This window comes from Talpa occidentalis, unplaced genomic scaffold (assembly GCF_014898055.3).
Source record: "Talpa occidentalis isolate TD23 unplaced genomic scaffold, MPIMG_talOcc4v2.1 talOcc4.2, whole genome shotgun sequence".
NCBI lineage: Eukaryota > Metazoa > Chordata > Mammalia > Eulipotyphla > Talpidae > Talpa > Talpa occidentalis.
The window spans coordinates 99,621,235-99,640,524 of NW_023602073.1; the positions used below are offsets into that span (position 1 = coordinate 99,621,235).

The 19,290-nt window shown below is 32.6% G+C and overlaps 1 long non-coding RNA gene across 5 annotated transcripts in view; it reads left to right on the forward strand.

The window, feature by feature from the left end:
• LOC119253389 (uncharacterized) overlaps positions 1–19,290 on the forward strand; it is a 264,080-nt gene that overhangs the window by 47,299 nt on the left and 197,491 nt on the right. Inside the window, exon 4 of one of the 5 annotated variants that reach the window (XR_005127065.2) lies at positions 7,837–8,050. The exons of the other annotated variants lie outside the window; for them this stretch is intronic. This is a non-coding gene — a long non-coding RNA (uncharacterized LOC119253389). Of the gene's footprint in view, positions 1–7,836; positions 8,051–19,290 lie in introns of those variants that run through there. 5 annotated transcript variants of the gene reach the window in all.

The following is a 19,290-nucleotide window of genomic DNA, read 5'->3' on the forward strand; positions in this document are numbered from 1 at the left end:
GTCCTCTTCAACTGTGTCTCACCTACAGCTATATTTTGTGAAATTCACAAAAGAACAATCAATGTTTCTGCTGATTGCACAAACCCAATTAACCACAATAAGAACTGTGTTAAAATTAATGGAGCCATGTGATTTAGGACAAGTCAAAGGACATACTATTTTCCACAGCAGGTCAATTAGAGAATCATAGAATATTAAAGGCAGAAGGAGATTTATATGAATCCCCCCCTCTATATATAGAGAAAGGAAATCATAGATGAGAAAATATAGATTGGTACTAAAATTAGAATTTTAATATCCTGGTCTCCAAACAGTTATCTTCAAAAAGGAACTTAGAACTTTGAATATTTAACGCAAGCTTAACTTTCCACTTTCTCCATGATTCACTTTTATAAAACATTTATTACAAATATTCTACTCATTTTAAATTGACTTGCACATTCATTTCATAAGCTTTCTTTCCTGAAGAACTTAATTTGTAAACTCATGTTTCTGTGTAAGAGACCTTTATTACAGTTGTTTAAGTTATCTTAAATGCATTTTTATATTTGCATGAACAACACTAACAACCTCCAGTTACCAGTTCTTTCCTTGGAGTTGTTTGGAGGGTCATGTTAGTAAAAATTATTTTTTTCCTTGAAGAAAAGAACTGACAAATTGAATTTGCCAATATTGTATAGGTATTTTACATTTTTTCATCATCTCTATCATTTTACTGTCTCTGTATTATGAAGATATTAAGAGCTCCTTGAAAGTAGTATGAGTTTTTTACTTTTATGAGTCCCACAAAGTATGTAACAAATACCTCAGGAATAGTAAATATCTAGTGAAAAATTGTAATTTGTTTGTCTCACTCATAACCTTAGTATATATGCAAAACTTCACTTTCTTCCCTTCTTCTAACACATGTAAGCGTTAGTGTTTATCCATTATCCATTTAGGTATAGATTCTGTAACAATGATGGTTTTTATGAAACACACAAACATGTACATTTTAAACTTAGAACTAAAAACAAATAAGTGAACAAATAAAAATATAGATTTATTTCCAAGGATTAAAAATAGAAAGAAATAAAAAATCAAATACCTATAACATGCCTCCATGTGCCCATCATAAAGACATTTCCCAACTACGCTATTGTCATCTAGAAGAAAATGTAACTCCTGGGATCCCAGGTGCAAGTGGTTTGACTGAGATTTCTTAAAAATCTAAGATAACTTCCATACCTTTTCCAAACCATTCTGCATTTTTTCCCCTTTCCACAGCTATTTATGAGATGGTGCAGCTGCAGCTGGAAGCATAACAATAGTTCAGCTTACTGGCATTTATTTCCTGATTTAGAATCAACAGGGAAATAATTGTCAAGTCTTGAAATGGAACACATACAAGAGTTGTACATTTAAAAATTGATATGAAGCTATCTAATTCTAACACCTAGAGATGATTTAAAGGAAAGTGATACTTCAAAAATTTCTCTGGGGAAATTGCTAAATCTGAGTTTAAAGATTTTAAGACCTGATTTTAATTCATGGAGAACATTTTTATTCCTTTATCATTTGTTATAATAACTTCAAACTAAGAAAATAAACAAAAATAATTTCTGTGACATAAATATATATATATACTTATATAACTTATTTTATAAATAATACAAATGATAGAACTTTGAAAACAAATACATTTTTCTACAAAATACTAATAATATTGTTTAAAAGTCATGCATTTAATTTTCTTAGTAAAAAATCTAGTAAGTGTGTAGTTGAAAATAACAACTAATTAAAGTGAATTGCTGAATAATTTTTTGAGCATAAGCCTTCAGAAATTTAGAAAGTAATATAGGATCAGGGTTAGTTATTGCCAAACAAGATTTTTGAGACAATAAAAGAAGATTGCCTTTTGAAAAAGTGGACCTATTGATAATTTCATTGGGTACTCAAATTAATATATATTAGCCAAAAAAAAGATTTTTAAAATAAATGTGAGTCACATATATGCAAATATTGCCCATGTTTTATTTATATTTGTAGGTAAACAGTTGACCTGTATTAAATGTTAGACATTGTGCTTCCATGTTTGCTTCAAAAATCTTGTTTAATTTTCACAATATTTTGTATATCATTAATTTCTTTATTTTACAGTGAGAAAAAGATAGTATAAAATGGTTAATACAACTAATATGTGTTAGAAACTGAATTTAATGTTTTTCATATCTTCACAATGTAACTGAAAGTTGAATTAATGGAATTAAACTTCTATTACTAGAATATGATTTTATATACAAACATAGTAATTTTTAAAAAATACATTTCCATATTTTAAATATACTATTTCATTGACTTAGGTTATGTTGATGGATGGTTTACCCTAACAATCCAAGTACATTTTAGAAGCATTCTTGTTTTAAATAAAAATAGAAGCTTTCTTGTTTCTATCTATTTGTTTCATTCGCCCTTAATTTGAGCAGCACTTGGAGTGCATGGTATTCCTTATCTCTTATTGTTTGGACTTGCTTTAACTCCTGGCCATCAAAGTATTGTCAAATCTTTAAACAGTACAAAGGAAATGTCACACTGATCTTTAAAACTTTTCCGATCTTTTGCAATAAACCTGTTAATGTAAATGTTCCTTTCACATGAAAAATACAGTCCAATTCTCTCCAATTATATCTAAGTAGTGAGTAACATAAAGAAATCATTCTATCTTTATAGAACCACTATTCTAAATCAATTATTTTAGAGTACTTTTAATCTCATGTACTCACTATACAATTAAGAGTCTAACTATTACAACAATATTTAATATGCTTTGATGAATAAAACTGGGTTTAGAGATCTGCCAAAGAATTTTGGAATTAAACGAGATAGCTGCTGGACTCAAAGTATAGTTATTGACAAATAAATAAGGTTTATTAATTTAATGAATCATTAAACAGATGTTCATCAAGCAAAAACTACTTTAGTCTTTGGGATAGATACTAAAATCACAATATCAGCCTTAAAAATGTTCAATCAACCTATCAACTGTGAGGCATAGCACATCTCACATACTGCTTTAGTGGACTATAATCAATGCCATGGCAGAAGTACCTAGCATTGCTGAAGAGCGTCTAAGGGAAGGTGATAATAAAGCTGCATATCTAATAAAATTTATTAAAAGCTCATCAGTAAAGAATGAGATGAACATGTGAAGCAATAAAGCAGAAAATAGCTTGAAAACTTTCACGGAAGATATTTTACAGGTAGAAGAGTGACAAAGAGTTGAGGGAGCCAAATACAGTCATAGTATGTATGCCATGCTCATAAGTCAGTTTATTCCAAGACTACAGTGAGTTGTTAGAGAAACTATATGCCATGACTGTTGTAAAAAGATCAGTGTTATAAAATTTAGTAAGTCAAGAGTATACAGAACAAGAATATTAAACAAGATTAAGAAAGAATGAAGTCTGGGCCTCCCTGGTGGCACAAAGGGTTAAGTCACAGCACTATGAAGCTAGCTATCAGCAGCCACTGTAGCATGAGTTTGATCCCCAGCCAGAGTGCTAACTCACATGGCTCCACAGACCTCTCCTGTCTCTCCTGCTGCTCCCCTCAGCAGTATATTTCAATCTACCTGTTCTGCTCCCTACTCTGTCTCCTGTGACTCCTCTCATTCCTCCCTTCCCAGCAACTCTAGCCTGCACTTCAGCTCTTGTATGCATAAATAAATAAATAGAGAGAGAGAGAGAGAGAGAGAGAGAGAGAGAGAGAGAGAGAGACTTTTTGGAGAGGAGAGCTATATTTGAAAATAGTATGAGAAAATGGGTAGAGTTGCTGAACAATAGTTTTTGAGGGATAGAGAGGCAGAGATCTGTGTTGAATTCTGGAATTTTAGTTTTGGTGACTGGGGAGAAGAGTACATAAAGAATGAAGAACATGTTTGAAGGGTACAGGCAGTTATCAATAGATGTATTGTATAATGGTAAGTGACATTCCAAGGACAATGTACAATGGATAGTGGAAGTGGAAAAAAAGACTACTTCAAAAATTAACTTTTTAAATTTCACAGTTAAGTTGAAATGGTAGTTTTTGGTTCTGTTTGGATTAACTTAATAAATGTAGGAAAGATAATTATAAACTTAATTATCTATTACGTATTTTCAATCCTAAATCCTCTCACCAAAAGTTGATACCATATCTTTAAATTTTTTTAAGGAAACCCTAAAACTATTAGTCAGGTATTATGTAGTTTTATATACTGTTAATCTACCATATGTGGTAGGCAATAAAGTATTTCTGTGATGGTGGAATAGAAACATCTCTTAAAAATATTAAATAGTATATTGAGACTAGTCAAAGATATGAGTCAGTGATATGAGAAATGAGTCAGTGACATGATTTTCAGTTCTAAAACCATATCAGTAAGTCTTGAGTTTATGTAGATGATGAGGTTGCCTAATTACATCTTCAAATGTTACTTAGATCATGAAAGATTTTTGTTATTAGCTGTAAATTCCAAATGAGAATAATATGCTTCTCCAGTAAAAGCCTGACTCAATGTTGACATAATCTCCTAATTACTTAATGGTACATTCCTGTGGGATCCATGTGTCCATATACCTTAGTGAAATCTGTTTGTTAGGATATTGATTTCAGTCCAACACAAAACCCTCATTTCAGCAGGTCAGTAGTATGATTTTTATGAGAAAGATAGCATATTATAAAATCCTTTATTTGGCTAATAATAATAATCCTTTATTTGGCTAATAATTTAGCTAATAAATTATATAGCTTTCTTCACAAAAATATAAGTCACAATAAAAAACATGTAACCTTAAAATGAAACATTAAATCTTTAATTCTATTGAAAATATTTTAACAATATTTATTTGAAATTCTTCATAAATACCTCAACTCTCTCAAATAGCACTGATCTGTTAAGGTAAATATAGAGTTAATAAAGTCAAATGAGAGTTATTGAGAATGTGATCTTAAAGAATAGGTTACTCTTTGAAAATCAACTTTGCACAATCTCTAACAAACTACAAAATTTATGCAAAGTAAGAACACTGCAAATTCAGCATTAATGAAATTACTCTGTAATTAATGTTATCAGCTTTACCCAGAATGTAACCTGCTAACCTTCCTTTCAGGATTTGTATTTTCATTTTGCAGCCACTGAGATTACATTTTTTATTTATATTTTATTTTATTATATTTCATAATCCCTGATATTTAAATTATCAGTAATTTTGAGTTTAAAAGGCCATTTTTTCATATTTTATGATGGCAAATTTGATAAAGGTTACTGAAACTAGTGTTTTCAGTTCACATGAGTATTGTTAATGGCAGCTGAATATTTGTTCCACAAATACAATTTTACACAAGTGTACATGGACATGTTAAAATGAGAGAAATAGTCATCTGCTTTGTATGGAAGTATGATATCTTAAATATGATTGTAGTCTCATTTAAGATGCTTTAGAAATAAAAATTAGTCTTTGATATAACTGAATTACTTATATTCTAAATAGTCTGATATGATTTAATTATAATAACTGACTGGATTTTGAAAACAATTATTTTATTAGAAATATTTGAAAATGGTTAGGAGCATTGCATAACCATTTTGTAATTAATTAGCTAAAATTTTCGTTCTAATGGAAAACTTAAAATGCCCATAGACATTAAGAAAAAAAAAAAACAAGGTCAAGACTTGTGGTGGTAAATGTACATTTATTTGATACCAAGAAGGTAATAGTTCTTGTTAATAAACATCATTATTTTAGTTGCCTTTTTCTTTTCTATGCAACAGGGGGGAGGAACAAGCAAATAACTATATTTCTGAACATACAAATCAGAAATTGAGACAAAGAACCACTTAGGAAGTGAACAAATTTATTGTTCACTTGAAATGGGAAATAAATAGTACATAAATAGATTGGCATGGGAAAATAAATAGTAAAAATGAAGAAATAGTGTTTTTGCTCAGATAAATGGGTTTACAAGCCTATACTGGATTTGGCCTCTTCTTTAACTCAGTCTTAAGTCAGTCAATAGTAGAGTTACCAAAAAAAGAAAACATGCAAGGAAACAAATCAGACCTTCTCATCAAAATATTGTGGCTCAACAGAAATCTCTGTTATACATATATTCATAGTTTCAAAACATATTCTGCTATCCATTAGAAGATTTAAAAATCATATTTTTCATGGTTACCTGGTGTGGATTATGAAGAAAACTTAGAAAAAGCAATTTGTAAATAATACTTTTATCACATTCAAAACTTGCACACAAATAGGCAGCCAATAATAAGCACCAAATTTTTCCATCATTTTTTCTCTTATTCATGTTGTTCTGCTTTAATTTTTGAAATGAATTTTTGAATTAACAGTGTTTATTATTTCACCTCCCATGTTCTCCTGTGAATATATGAGAAATAACAAACAATATTAAATAGAAGTTTTAAAAAATTATTGGCAATCACTTTAAAGAAAGCATGAAAATATAAATTGGCTTCACCTTATTTTCTAATTTAATGGTTTGACATAGAGAGCCATATCTTGGCAGCATAGGAATCAAGACACCAAATGCATTTGTTGTTTTCTCAGTAAAACTTATAACCCTGAGTAAAGTACAGTGTGATATTATTTGTGTAATTTTACAGATTTGAAGTTCCATATATTACAAAATAAGTGAATAATGTTTATTAGGGTAACATAAAGTTTAAGATTAATAAACAATATTCATATATTCTGGATGGAAATTTGAGAGCAATAGTCACAACATGGCAGTATCTAATATTTGATTCACAATGCCTCCTAAATTATAAATATGTTTACTTTTGGTTTCGTACCAACCAAGTGGAAAATGAACACTTCAGGTTTGTTTACTAAGATATTTCCTAAGACAAGTATAGGTATTCTACAGCTTTCTCTTTACTTTGATTGATGTAACTAAAGTTTATATTTCATAAAATAAGTAGCACTTTTTGTGTTTTTTATTAATATCACTGATTAGTCCGGACATGGATTCATAAATCATGTTTCTTAGGAATTACCACCTCACTGCCACTCTGTTTTCTCTTTAGCATGTATTCTACATGTTCCATTCTCTGTCCTCAAATCCCCAAATTCTGACCCTGAATGTCATTGCCATTGGTGTATCCTCTAAGAGCTCTCAAACCTTTATTCACCATCCCAGTTTGATCATAGACTTAACCACTATGTTAAGCCCCTGGAAACGGACATGACTTGTGTAAACCAACCAAGCTGGATATATAATGAGTTGATTTGACTTCATTCTTTATTCTGGAGCCATGAACACTTACGCAAATCACAATATGAAGTCTATTATCTCTTGAGCACTTTAACTCTAGTTGTCCAATTTATTAACTTAGTACTTAAAAAGTGAGTCTTTGACAAGAGCATTGCTTTTTCTGGAAATTTCCTATGTACTTTCCCACTTATTCTACTTAGAATCACACTTGAACTTGTGTCATTGCATTCGTCCTCATCAAGAGACATCATAGTCTGATGTTTATATTTTCTTTAGGTTTCCCATTTAATACTTTTTTGGAACCACTTTGGATTTCTGGTATTTATGATTACTTCTTGAACTTTGATTTAGCTTGATTTTCTCGTTTCAGTGTCTTCTACTACCCAGTTTGGTAACAGCCCAGGGCCTCCATCTTAAGTAAAAACTCACTAATATTACCCCCAAGTAACCCCTCAATCCTAATCTTCCCTTGGAGTTTGAGTTTTATTACTTGTAAAGTTTGGAATATTAAAGTATTAAAGTCTCTCGAATTCTTAACTTAAATTAAATGTTTTTTTTTTTGTTTGTTTTTTCTTTATACAGAGTCCAAACTGTTTGTTCTGGCTTCCGGCATGGTGCTCTGGGGAATTGCCTAGCTACAATATATCTAGATCCTAGAAGGGTACACTCTTTAAGGCAACAAAATAGGAAAGATTTGCAAGGACATATGCAGGATAAAAATGGTGGGGTGGGGAAATCATGGGAGAAAATGTTAACACAGACAGAAGAGAAAAATTGTTAAATAAATTTATGGAAAGAGTCTTACTATAATTAATTGGGAAATGAAAATTTAAGCCACAGTGAATATCACTTAATATTGCATAGATGCCAACTATCTAGGAACCTTACATTATCAAATAGTGGATATGATTTTGATTAAACAAACCTGTAAAACACTGTAGTGAGAATATAAAGTGATGCACACATTTTAGGAAAATAGCTTGCATTACATAAATATTCACATAACTCTAAAGTAAGCACTTTCATAACCAATTATAAGATTACCTTTAAAGACACTTTCTCACATTTGATCTATGAATAGATGAAACAATGTTCATAACAGTAATTTTTATAATAAAAAATCTGAAAGAAACATTAACATACACACATAAATGTTGGTACAAGCAAACAATAGTCTATTTTATAGAAGTAAAATCAATAAATAAGCTACCACTACTCACCATACTACACATAAATGTGAAGTTAGCATTGAGTGAGCAAAGTAGTTGCCAGAAAATACCTATATAAAATATATTTTAATAAAAATAAGAAACACAATAACATGTTTGGTATGCATTTAAGTATAATAAACTATAAAATCACAATAATATAATGCAAAATTTACAATACTATTGTCTTCTATAGCAATAAAGAAAAATTTGGAAGAATATGCAAGCAGAAGATAATTACTTTGTAATGTTCTTATTGGGTTTGGTGGTAGGCTTCTGAAGATTCATTTCATTATTATTGATAACTTTATGTGCACATTACATGAAATATCATTTTAAAACTACAATGATGGAATATATTTATACAGATTGCTAGATAAAATTTCCTAGACCCTAAGAAATTTCCTTTACTTAAATTCTTAAGATGAGCAAATGTTTACTTTTGCTTTCTAGTTTTGAGATATAATTGACATATTACACTGTATAAGTTTAAGGTATACAGAATAATAACTTGGCATATGTATACAATGCTAAATGTTTACCACAGTAAGTAGTAACCCCATATAGTTATTATTTTTCCCTTGTGATTATGATTTTTAGGATCTACTCTCTAAGCAACTCTCACATACAGTATAGTATTTTTAACTGCGGTCATTATGTTGTATGTCTCCTTTTCTTTCTTTCTTTCTTTCTTTTTTTTTAATAGAGGCATGTTTTATTTATTTATTTGTTTGTTTGTTTATACATGCACTGGGTACAGTCAGAAGCGCGGGAGGGTGAGAGAATTCACCAGAGCCAGAGCGGGGAGCAGAGCAGGCATAAGGACCAAAGTACACTGCTGAGGAGAGCAGCGGGCGGCGGAAGAGGTCTGCACGCCATGTGGGACCCTCCTTCGGTGGCTGGGGAGCAGCCGGGGATCGAACCAGCGCTGCAGAGGCCGCGGGCAGCTTCGCAACCCAGCGCTCAACCGCTGCGCCACTGGGGAGGCCCTGTCTCCTTTTCTTAGAATTTAGGAAGTGACATTATCCTTCACAGGTTGAAGTATTTATTGTAAGTAGATGATGAACAAATACTAATTTTATAGACAATATGTTTTCATATTAGGTATTTTAAATTTTTAGCAAGCACCTTTTAATTTTTCCTCCATTTTTATTTCTGTTGGATAATTCTATATTATGCATCACTAAGCTTTTGTTGGAGATAAATATAACAATACTGTTAGTAGGACAATAGACCATGCCCATCCAGAGGAATTGTTGTGACTGCTCCTTTTAAACTTTAGATGTATTTAATGAAAGTGTCCATGTTATGTTTCTTCAGAGAAATTCCTTTGCTGTTGATATGACAAAATCAAATAAAATTCTAGCTATTTGAAAGCAGAATTATTTATCCTCTACTGCATTGCATATCTAGAAGAGTTAAAGAAAGACTCTAAATTCTGATGAGACCTTTAAGTACTTGTAACTGACCAGTTAGTAAAACAAAAAAAAATAGTGAAGCATTTTGCTCAATGACACAAAAAGAGCTTAAGCAACTAAGCACTTGGTGAATGCTTGATAGGTCAGACAGTATTGTCATTTGCTAAGAACCCCTTAGATTTTTAGAACATAAATTGTATGAGCACTTGCCATTGAACAAATTACAAGAAGATCCATATCAGGCCATAATGACTGCCACGAAATGTACTTACTAAATAAGCCCCATTATCAGCACATCAATGCCGAAGAATGCATGCTGTGCAATAAATTTGCTTCCTCTTTCATTTCAGATCTTTGTGAATGAACAACATATAAAAATGGGAAACAATTTATGTTTAGGGATTAAAATATTCTAACCAAAAGAAACAAGAAAAAATATGCTTCATGAATCAAACTTTTAATTAATGTTAACCTCATATCCAAAAGATTATATCCCCCAGTCTCTGACTTCTCTGAAAGTTGTGTCTGTAAACATGCTATAATCTTTTGACACTTCACTTTCTCATGACTTTTGTGATCACTTATTCCATCATTCCTTTTTTAGAAGACACTGAGGGGTAGGGAAGTCTGTCTATTTTTTGTAATTGTTCCTTAAGCTCAGTACCATATCCCACTAATTGGTCAGCTGCAGCACATAAATATAACCTCTCTCCATGAACTCCCACCCTTTTTTCAAAGCAACTTTTCCACAGGTCAAGGGTAAGTGACTGAAGGCACCTAGGGGATGACTTAATCTTGCCCTGCCTGTTTACCCAGGCACTAATGGATTATCACTGTAACAGGAGTGTGATGGATGACCTCTGCTCATCAGAGGAGTTGACACACTCTTATTTTCCTATCCTTAAATAAATACAAATACTTTTTTAGAAAATACATAGATTTACCTTTTAACTCTTAATTTTCATGAAGTTAAAAAAGAAAAATAATAAAATCAAAATAGGCCAGAGAGGGCTCAATGTGTCATAAAAGTTCTCAGTTACTCTGATATAAACATAGATGGGATGAAAAGATCCTAAGTGACGGTGTCATGAACCCTTTATGATTAAGGTTGTGCCTATTCCGATCTTTCCAGTCATCTAGAGTCTCTACAACTTAACACCTTTAGTTACCACTAGGGTCAGTTCTTGGACCATTAAGCCTGCTAAGGAAGGAACAATCTGCTTTACTATTTTTCTTTAAGTTATGAGTGTGGAAATGTTTACTGGATGGGCCATATGGTTTCTGTCACAACCAATCAACTCTGTCATTGTGGTAGAAAACCAGCCACAGATAAAATATATAAATTAATGAGCATGGCTCTGTTCAAATAAAACTTTATTTTGGGCACAATCCAAATTATGTTTAATTTTCACCTGTCACAAAGTAATTACATTCTTAGTTTTCTGGTTGAACAAAAACAGGAAATATATTTTATAGCATTCTTGGTACATGCATTACCAATGGAAATTTAGACACATGGTAACATACTTAATTTAATGCTTGCTTTCATTGTTGTCTTAATCTAAACTAAAAGAACATAAATTTATTCTTTTGAATGTCCACACTTGCATATTATGAACTTCCAAAACTCATGAGTGGACTTTTGGAAAGTATTGAATTTGCTTCTTATCAGTCAAATAAGACTGTAAAAATATTTTAAAATTTTTTTTTTTTTTTAGGAATAAATGAAATGAACAACTTTTTTTTAAGATTCAAAGATGATATGTATGGCTTTATAAATATCGTTAATGTTCAGTCAGGAATGATGTACAAGTGTGGTGACTAGCCATAGCTTCAGAGAATTTAAATAATTTTCTCTCTACGTTGTAAATCTGGTTACTTCTTTTAGAAGCACATATCAAATAAATTTCAGAATTAATGTGCTAAATCTATATTCAGAAATCCAATTTCTTGGTGATATCTCTGATTAAGTAATGGGAAAGGTGTTGCATAATTATGGCACTGCTGGGCTCTGGTAGAGACTCCTCTTGTTAATATTCAGCTGTATTCAAGGAAGTTAATGGGTATCAGTATTTCTGTATCCAGTTATAGCTCTGCCTTAACAATACCTTTGCTAAAAATTTTTCCCCACATATACTTCCTGATATTTTGAGTTCAGTATTTATTTTTACTTTTTTTTAAAGATTTATTTATTTATTTATTTATACAAGCACTGGGTACTGTCAGAGGTGCAGGAGGGTGAGAGAATTCACCAGAGCCAGAGCGGGGAACAGAAAAGGCAGAGTGATGAGATACACTGCTGAGGGGAGCAGTGGGCGGCAGGAGAGGTCTGCACATCATGTGGGACCCTCGTCTGGTGGCTGGGGATCGACCCTGCGCTGCAGAGGCTGCGGGCAGCTTCGTAGCCCAGCGCTCAACTGCTGCGCCACCGCGGAGGCCCCTGAGTTCAGTATTTCTTGTGCCTGCATCTGTGATCAGAAAGCTGTTTACTGTCAAACCACTGATCAGTGGGATTGAATCACAATACTTTACAAAGAAGCTATGCTTACTTTTGAAGCATTTAAATGTTTGCTTTAGTCTTCCCTAAGTATTCTTACTCCTTTTTGCCTTTGCTTGTTTATCTGGTTGTCTCTTTGACTACCATAGTGTGCATTTCCCTTCCTTTAACTTCTCTGCCATCAGAATGCAGTGATTTCTTTTTATCTATAGCCCATTTGCACTCTCACCTGGAAAGGTACAGCATCTCAGTAAGTCATGCTTCCTACCGAACCCAATTACTCCCACTGTGTAAAGCAAAGTGGGCATGAACATCCCACGTGGAATAGGCAACATATGGTTTCTACCATCAACACAGCTGGAACATCTGTGTATGAAGTCATGCTGTGTGTGCACCACTTTAGTTACCCAATCATATGAGGCTCAGAGGATGTGCAATCACAAGTTAAGAATTACAGACAATAGAGTATAGAAATAGGAAGTAGAGTTGAGCAGTATGTTTACCTAGTGACTATAACATTCTACATGTGTGTGCACATGTAGAATGATCTGTAATTACTCATTTACAATTTTCTCATCTTCATCACTTAAAAAGAAATCTCATTAATAAATTATAAAAGTTTGAGGAAATATATAAATCATCAGATCACCATGTATTAATCCACTAGCAAAGTACTAACTAGAACAATGACATCACAACACTGTGTTTCATATGTGTCCATAACTGTCCTAAATTATTTCATGAATCATATTACTTAATTTTCCAAAACAATATACAGTAAATCTGATTATTATACCTATTTTATTGATGAAGAAACTGAAGTAACAATGAGTCATTGCACAATTGTAAGAGATAAAACCAATAAATGAGTTATTATTATTATTCATATATTATAATATATGAATCTCAATAAAATGACTGCAAATGGGATTTACAAATTTATATAATTACTTTTTACTGGTAAAGCCAGCTCACGGAAGTTTGAGGTATACTAGAAAACAATGACTGTGTATTCTCTTTACCTATCAAGAGAGCTGAAATAATAGGGAGAAGATAGATTGAAGGTAATAACCAGTAAGCATTGTAAATGGAGATAATAATAACTATATTTCTCCTCCCACAGCAGTATATTGTTAACCTTATTTAATAGACTCGTCTCAGTTCTGGCAAGGAATTAGTAATTTCCTCTGAAAAAAAAATCTGTAGGCATATGCTTGCTAAATAAAGAAGACATAAAAATGATATAAGGGAAAAATAGAAGAAAGAAATCCACAAAATATGAAAATCCTTAATCTAATATTTTATGAAAATAATCTAGCAGCCATTGAACACTTATAAAGAACTATTAGGACTAAGTTTATTTTAATATAATTCCACAAACATTATTGACTTCCTATTTTAACAAGGCATCAGTGTTTCTCAGAATATTATCATTAAGAAATACCAATAAGGGGACTCCCCGGTGGCGCAGCAGTTGAGCACTGGGTTACAAAGCTACCCACAGCCTCTGCAGTGCTGGTTTGATCCCCGGCTGCCAGTGAGTGTCCCACATGGCATGCAGACCTCTCCTGCTGTACCTGCTGCTCCCCTCAGCAGTGTACTTTGTCAGTCTGCCTGTTCTGCTCCCCACTCTGGCTCTGGTGAATTCTCTCACCCTCCTGCACTTCTGACTGTACCCAGTGCTTGTATAAATAAATAAATACATCTTTAAAAAAAAAGAAATACCAATAAGTACTAAGTAGATTTGAAGTTGAGTTTTATAGCCTTTCCATTGTTTCCCTTGTGTTTTAATTATGAACAAGCAATTAATTAAAAAACAAAATAAAAAAAAAAAACAGAGGAAATACAAAACAGTAATGTCAATCTAAGGGGAAAGTGGTTAGGAAAAGCAGTTAGAGTCCAAAAAAAATTAGATTCTATGTGTACATTTAAGTCCAGTATAGTACAAGAAAACATTTGAAATTTAATTTTAAAACTATATATTAAAAAAAATTGTAAAGTTACCCAACTGTTTACAAATAATGAAGACTTAAAACAAGGATAATGGCCATGGAATAACATCAATCAAAGTGAGTACTGTGCTTTGAGAAAATTAGGAATGCTGCTTCAAATATGGAAGAGAGCATTTCTGACAAGGCAGCTAACAAAGAAGTGAGAATTTGCATTGTACTGAAGGTGACTTGACTTAAATAGAGGACTTAATTTGAGAGAACTGATAAAATTAAAGTGGCACTTATGGAATACCTTAAATGTTACGTGGAAAGTGAATTGTTTTCCTAGTGAATAATGGAGTCACAAATTAAATTCCCCATTAAAAATTGATATTATGTGAAATGTTTCCTGAAGATAATCCAGTAGGGATGTGCAAGATCAGCAATAACATGTAACAAACAAAATTATTTAAAGCCAAAAACACAAGGAGAAGGCAATAAAAAATTTCAGTGTGACATAAGAATGGCTGAGAAAATAATAAGTATGAATGAAAATGAATTGTAGACTTATGAAGAATAGAAAGTAAAAGAAAATCGATCCCAAGATTTAGAAATTTAAGGACCAAGAGAACTAGTCCTAATGATAAAAATAAAGTTATTGGGGAAGAGTTCCAGTATGAGGGAAATTAAATTTTCGTTTAGACTCTTTGGTTTGTTAGTGATGACAAGTAAATAAATGTAGCTGTCATCTATAGACAGGTGAAATCTAAAAGTCTCAGAGATCATATTGACAGAGAGGAGATTGAAAGAAAGCAATAAGCTTTCAAAAGCTATGAGTATAGAAAAATAGCACAAGTTCAAGGTCTGAACAAGTGAAGGACAGAGAGATTGAATGATTAGAGGAGGAACAATCCTAAGGGACACTCCAGTCAATGCAAGGAAAGAACATATTCCAACAGTGCAGGTCAATGACTATCAGTGAGTTAGGCATGGCTTTTTATGCATAATTGCTTCTTAAATTTACAGAGTTCCAATAATAAATGATGAATATATTCTAAGTAAAAAGTAATAATACACAAAGCAACAAAGTTTCACAATAGTAATTTCTCTGATGGCCCTAGAAAACAAGAGCAGCCATTGATTTATACACAGAGCTAAGTGCTCTTATTTGAATGAATGAAGGATCATATTACAAGAATTGTAATATTTCAGTAATCTCAATTAAAATGGCTAGGGTATTATCCTTCACAAGTATTAACTATGCAATTCAAATTAAAAATTAAAAATCTATATCTATTAAAATTAAAAATCTAAATGATCTTAATTTGTTTCACATCTTGATTATCACCTATATTTTTTTTTTGTCTGTTGCTTTGTTGCTGTCCAGTTGCATAGTTTTGCTTATTTGCTCCCACCTTTCATAAACGTTACTGCAAGTCATACATGAGAATTAGTCATACTTGATAATTAGGTTGTTATCCATAACATTATGATATTTTGAAGACACTGATTATATCTCTCATCTCCTTTTTAAATCTAGGAAAAATTACTTCTTGACACAAATAATTGATAAATATTAATATTTACATAATTAATAAATTAGTATCTCAATTTTCATATAAAATATCCAAGTGGAAAAGAACATGAGTCCCTCATGATCACAGCTAGGATTAGAGTAAAACAATGATCAGGTGGCTATTTCCGTATTCTTGGCAAGACACTAGGCCATGCTCTAGAAATTATTTAATAGACAATGTTTTTGCTAGTTTTGTCTGTTTTCAGTATTATTTTTTTGTTGATCAAGTTCGATTCCCTTATAAGATAACCACTTTCTCCAAATGCCATTCCCTATGCACTAGAAAAGATCTCTATACCTAAGGTTTTCTCCTTTTTCCTCTGGCAAATTCCACTATTCTCAGGTCATCAGTCTTAATACAGTTTTTACTTAAAATATTGAATTGAAAGGAGTCAAAAGCCTTGTTCTAATGTATTTACACATCCTAAAAATCAAGATTTGTCTATTTTAATAGAATGTGTATAATTCCCACAACAGATAAATGTTACCTCATTTTCTGGACTGAGAATCACTATGGTCAGGCACTTTGTGTACCTCACTGCAATTACCCAGAACTTGTCACTGTATGTGATTTTGACTGGGATTCAGTACATATTTTTAACCAATTAAATGATCTTAAAATCTTCTAAAAGAGGGCCTCCCCAGTGGCGCAGCGGTTGGGCGCTGGGTTGCGAAGCTGCCCGTAAGCCTCCGCGGCGCCGGTTCGATCCCCGGCTGCTCCCCGGCTACTGGAGGAGGGTCCCACATGGCGCGCAGACCTCTCCCGCCGCCCGCTGCTCCCCTCAGCAGTGTACTTCGGTCCTTCTGCCTGCTCTGCTCCCCGTGCTGGCTCTGGTGAGTTCTCTCACCCTCCCCTGCTTCTGACTGTGCCCAGTGCTTGTATAAATAAATAAATAAATAAATAAATCTTTAAAAAAAAAAAAATCTTCTAAAAGAATATAAAAAGTGTGGGGCCTCCCTGGTGGCGCAAGGGGTTAAGCACTGCACTATAAAGCAATCCACAGTCTCTGCAGCACGAGTTCCATCCCCGGCCGGCCAGGGAGATTTCCACATGGCGAGGCAGACCTCAGCAGTGTACTTTAGTCAGTCTGCCTTTTTTGTTCCCCACTGTCTCTGGTGAATTCTCTCACCCCTGCACGTCTGGCCTGTACCCCAGCTTGTATGCATAAATAAATAAATCTTTTAAAAAAAGAATATAAAAAGTAAATAGGATCAGTATTATTTATTATTAGTCGAAGTTTGTGATTATCATTATTTCAATCCCATACAACTTTGTGCAGCTTTAATAAGACTACTCCAATGAACTCAGTTCTCACTTTGTGTTCTGTATCCAGAAATAGTTTACTGGTAATATTGAGAGATAACTCACTGGTGATCTGATTTAATTCAAATAAAGGGCTTAAAAATGAAAACTCTTCTGTTGCATTGCCCTTAGCTAATATTGTTATGCTAATCCTAAGTATGTATTATACAGTCAGAAGCTTAAAAGATCAACAGTAACTGCATATTCTTCTGAATTATTTTTATCATATTTTAAAATTAGGCAAAATAATTTTATATGTACATTTTTAACTTTAGCTAATGTACCCAAAAGCAATATAAAGAAACATGCTATAACAATCAAAAAAGCAGTTAAATACAACTTTCAGTGTTCTACACATGGCATCAAATAAGTGCATTAGAACAGTAAAATTTAGAAAATGAAGACAATTATTTCGACATGACATAGTCAATTAATAATTTTTAATGTTTCTGGTTTTGAAATAAGTTCCACTTTACCTGTTGAAAATGAATGGCTTTTTAAATAAGCCAAATGCTTGCTTATTGTGACTGAAATTAATTTCAGCTGGGCTTCCCTGGTGGCTCAAGGGGGTAAGCATTATGAAGCTATCTCCAGCCACTGCAGCACCTTTGATCACAGGCTAGGGAGCTGACCCATATAGCACAGCAGACCTCTCCTGTCTCCCCTGCTGCTCCCCTCAGCAGTGTATTTCAGTCAGTATGCCTGTTCTGCTCCCCACTTTGTCTCTGGTGAATCCTCTCAACTCCCATACCTCTGACCTACACTCCCGCTCTTGTATGCATAAATAAATACATCTTTAAAAAAAAAGAATTTGGGCCTCCCCAGTGGCACAGCGCTTGAGCACTGGGCTGTGAAGCTATCCGCAGCCTCTGCAGCGCCGGTTAGATCCCCGCCCAGCACTGCACACAGACCTCTCCTGCTGTGCCCGCTGCTCCTCAGCAGTGTCCTCCATCTGTCTGCCTGTTCTGCTCCCCACTCTGGCTCTGGTGAATTCTCTCACCCTCCCGCACTTCTGACTGTACCCAATGCTTGTATAAATAAATAAATAAATAGTTTAAAAAAAAATAATCTCAGAGCAAATTAAGAAAACACCAAGCTACTATATATATATAGTAAATTTTTGCATTTTATAGTTTTTTAAATAATATTAACATCTATATATTCCTCATCTGATCATTTTCAATATAATCACTAATACTGTAAATATATTATTTTAGGATTATGTTATAACTTATAATAAATTAGCTTAGAGGTGAAGACCCAATTCATTTTATATGTACAATACTGTGGGGAAATTACATGAATTTTACATATTCTCCTATATTACAGTTTTTGTTTAATGTTAATATAATGTATTTATTTTGTTTTAAAGCATATTGATTTGCTAACATTTAACATGAATCTTTGGTAACAGGTGGAACATGAACAAAGATAAAATACCTTGACTTCTAATAATGCAAATTCGATAAAGAATATTAGAGCTAACAAGACATTTCTGCATCATTCAAAAAACTGTCAATGATATTATTCAAAAATATTTTTTGAAAACAACTTATGTACAAATGTGCATTTATGCACTTTCCTCCAGGCCTTCAAAATGACCTAATTTCCACATGCATACACAATCTGGTGTGAGGTCGATTTTAAAGTGAGAGCAAATCACTACATAATAGAAAGCCATTTCAGTGACATGCAAGAATATTCTCCCATTAAAATTAAACAACTCTTCATAAGTGGTTATTAGTAAATAAATTGATAATAATTATACACTTTAAATTTGGTCTCATCTTTAACCTTATTTTTATTTATTTTTACTGCATTTTTTCCTCAATCATTATGCCTCAATTTGTTTTTCTCATATTATTGCATTGGTTAAGATCACAATTATTGCATTGGTTAGGATCATTTCTATTCTATTCTATTAATTTCTATTCTATTCCATTTCTATTTCTATTCATCTATTAAATGAATAGAAATGATGATAATGGGCATTTCTGAATTTAAAAGAAATACCTTTATTTTTCATTTTATTTAATTTTATCCTATATTCGTTGAGGTGGCTACATATTTTTGGTGACCAATATTTGTGAAAAATGATATAGA